At 45.6% G+C, this 3,157-nt stretch overlaps 1 pseudogene across 1 annotated transcript; it reads right to left on the bottom strand.

Annotated features, from left to right (window-relative positions):
- Nucleotides 1-836: 836 nt before the first annotated feature.
- On the bottom strand, nt 837-1,243 carry LOC308464879 (elongin-B pseudogene; annotated as a pseudogene). The gene has a single exon. The product of its transcript is annotated as an elongin-B pseudogene (transcript).
- Between the last annotated feature and the right edge of the window lie 1,914 nt (nt 1,244-3,157).

Below are 3,157 nucleotides of genomic sequence, written 5' to 3'. Positions count from 1 at the left end.
GTAACACTTTCCCTCTTTGACGGTGGCAGGTAATGCTCAGGGAGAGTTCTTGCATTTGTCAAAAATGGGACTTTTGCAATGAGCCTTCAGCCAAGCAAAAAGTGTTTTGCAGCAGCTGGATTGACATAGGCTCTATCTTCTCTTAGGCTGATCCTGTTCATTTGATACAAGGGCATACCTACAGTGCAGCGAAATATAACCTTAATCATATCCTTTCTGGCACTTTTTTTAAAAAAACAACCAGCTGAGCTTTTATTGTTTCCAAAACCAAAAATGAAAACATTGCTCTGTTTGATGAGTGGGGAGGGGCTTGGAAGGAGGTGTGGTCTTGTTTGGAGAGAGGCGGAATAGAGGGGAACCTGGATTGAATACCTCTCTCCACAGTGGAGGGTTGAGGAAGGGAGGAGCAGCTTGCTCTGTAGCCCAGTGGCGTAGCGTGGGGGGTGCAGGGGGGGCCGGCCGCACCGGGCGCAACATCTGGGGGGGGGCGCGCTCGCACTCGCAGCTCTCTGCCCCTACCTTGCTCACTCACTCACTCTCACTGCAGTGCTGGCTGTGCGAATCCGATCCGAGCCGCTGGGTCGCCGCCCACTGTGGAGGGGGTGGGTGCCAGGCGTGCGGTGCGGAGAGAGAGCGAGGGACTATCTGGGGGAGGGACAGTGCAGCGGCCGCCCAGCGCAGCGCTGAGCGCGGGAGAGAACCACACCAGACCAGCCCAGGCAGCAGCAAGAAGAAGCTGGCAGCGGTGGCAGGTTAGGGGTTAGGGGGCGCAAATTACTTGCCTTGCCCCGGGTGCTGACAACCCACGCTACGCCGCTGCTGTAGCCCTCTGGCTCTCACTGCACCACTTGCTCATTGGCACTGCTGCCAGAGTCCTGGGGCTTCATCACGTCTGGGAGCATGGGCGTGGGCTGGAGAAGGGATCAATGCGGAGGGGCTCAAAGGCACCACTGGCTCTGAAGGCCAAGCCAACTGTCGCTGGGGCCTGAGCTCGTGCTGGCTGGCTGGTGAGGCCACAGTCTCTGAGGGTTTTGCTGTCATCAAAAGCTGGCCATCCTTGTATAGTCTTTGTTCTTCTGGGGGTCTCTTAAGAATCCCCTCAACTACTCTTTTCAGTTCATACACCGTACTGGACTCCTTGGCGTCTGTGAAGATGGTCGTGTTGCTACGTCGGATCATTAGCAAGACATCCATCTCTGTAGCTGCAACCTCAGCCCAGACACCCCAGAGAGGAAAAAGCAGCAGAACCCTCAGTATCCCAACATCCACCTCCTTTCTGGCACTTTTGAATGTCCCCCCCCCCCTCTGTTCTTTCTCTGTAATCTAGGTAATATGTGATGAGAAAGAGGTGGGCTTTGACAAATATTCCGTTGAATAATATCTGGCTGGTCAATGACAAGTAACTGCGTTAAAAACAAAATGACAAGGGATATACAGTGAAAAGAAGAACCTTCTTTTTTTTTCATTCAACAAGTACCACTTAATAGTGTAGGCACAGAACCATTCCTTTCACTGGAACATTTGCCCTGGGTCCCAATTTGTAGGAGTAGATCACCCAGCTGCCTGGCCACTGAAGTACATGGAAAAACAGCACAGTGGAAGGGAAGCAGTTTGGCAGGATACATTTTGCAAAAGGCAAAGGGGAAGAAGGGCAAAGCTGAGTAGCAGAACGGAGAGGAATGGGTGAGGCTGTCCCAAGATTTGGAGTAAAAGCACAAATATATCTTGGTGGGGCATCCGGGAGGGCACATCAATATGTGTAGAATTAGGCTTTGCAATGTGGTTATTTGTTTAATTTATTTATCTATGATGTTCGTATGCCATCCCAAAACAAGCTCTACGGAGTAAATCATAAATCCATTAAAAGGGTGTGGGAGGGGGGCTACACAAAACAAAACAAAAAGAGCCACTCCTCCAAAATTTAAAATAGTTGTTAAAAAACAAGAAGCTTGCATTACCTGAGTCATTTTAAAGGTTGGGCTATGCTAAGCCTTTAATGTTTATGTGGGTTGATTTTCCTCTGTGCGCTTTTGTGCACTTTTATCCATACATGAGCACTTGCAATTTTATGCCTCTCCCTTCAATTACTATTTTCCCTCCCCTTCACAAAGTCCTGGAAGTACAAGGTCTTTTGCAGACACATACATGGTTCTTTGTTTACCTGTGTACACACGTCTTTATTAAAATTGTGTCATCTATGGAATTGAACGAGAAAAAACTTCCGCAAAGGCAAATGTTTCAAGCGTGTTTCCGAGTGGGTAAAACTGGCAATTAATTTTATTTTCAAAATACATGTTTTTTCCATTTGCCAGTTTTGCACAAAACAGCTGTTTGACAAAGGAAAATACATCTCTGTGTTGTATCTGGCTGAGCTGCAGCAGAGAGACAAAGAGCAGCCAGGCAGGAGAGTTCCTCTGATCTCCAGACTTTCCCTGGCAACATAGAAAGCTGTGGTGCAGTTCAAAGAAGAAAATATCACTATGTTTTACACACAGACACTAGGGATGGGTGGCAACTTCACTTCAGTTCACATTTAAAGGTAATGCCACCTAATTCATAGTTTCAGAAACAATATACGAAGCAAAATATTGCCATCCTCCAAAATTCACACTTCTCTGAATTTGGTAGTACATTTTTCCAGCCAAGTCGTGTCTACAAAAATGCATTTATTATGAAAAAGTGTGCATAGAAATCAACATATTGTTTAAAATAATATACAAAAAAGCATTCTATTAAGAAAGGTGGCAAAATATGTATGTTAGGCAAAATTGCATACATAAATGTATATATTGGGAGCAATTCACAAAAATGTTAAATTATTTTTAAAATAAGCCAAGAGGGGAAGCGCATTGCTGCCAACACCATCAATATCACACAGAGGAGCAAGGGCTCCTCAAGAGTAAATAAATACTTATGAGTAAGCTGGTCATCACATGCAGAGCAAATCTGCTAGCAACAGGGATGGCTTGCAGCTGTGAACTTTTGCATGATACAGTGAAGGTTTAGGTTGTAAATTATTCAATATTTGTAATAGAACTATTTATTAAATTTATACAGTGGTACCTCAGGTTACATACGCTTCAGGTTACACATTCCACTAACCCAGAAATAGTGCTTCAGGTTAAGAACTTTGCTTCAGGATAAGAACAGAAATCGG

This window comes from Podarcis pityusensis (assembly GCF_964106645.2).
Source record: "Podarcis pityusensis genome assembly, chromosome: 1".
In the NCBI taxonomy this organism is placed as follows: domain Eukaryota; kingdom Metazoa; phylum Chordata; class Lepidosauria; order Squamata; family Lacertidae; genus Podarcis; species Podarcis pityusensis.
Note: the sequence above shows the minus strand (reverse complement) of the source record. Positions and strands in the feature narration are given on the sequence as shown.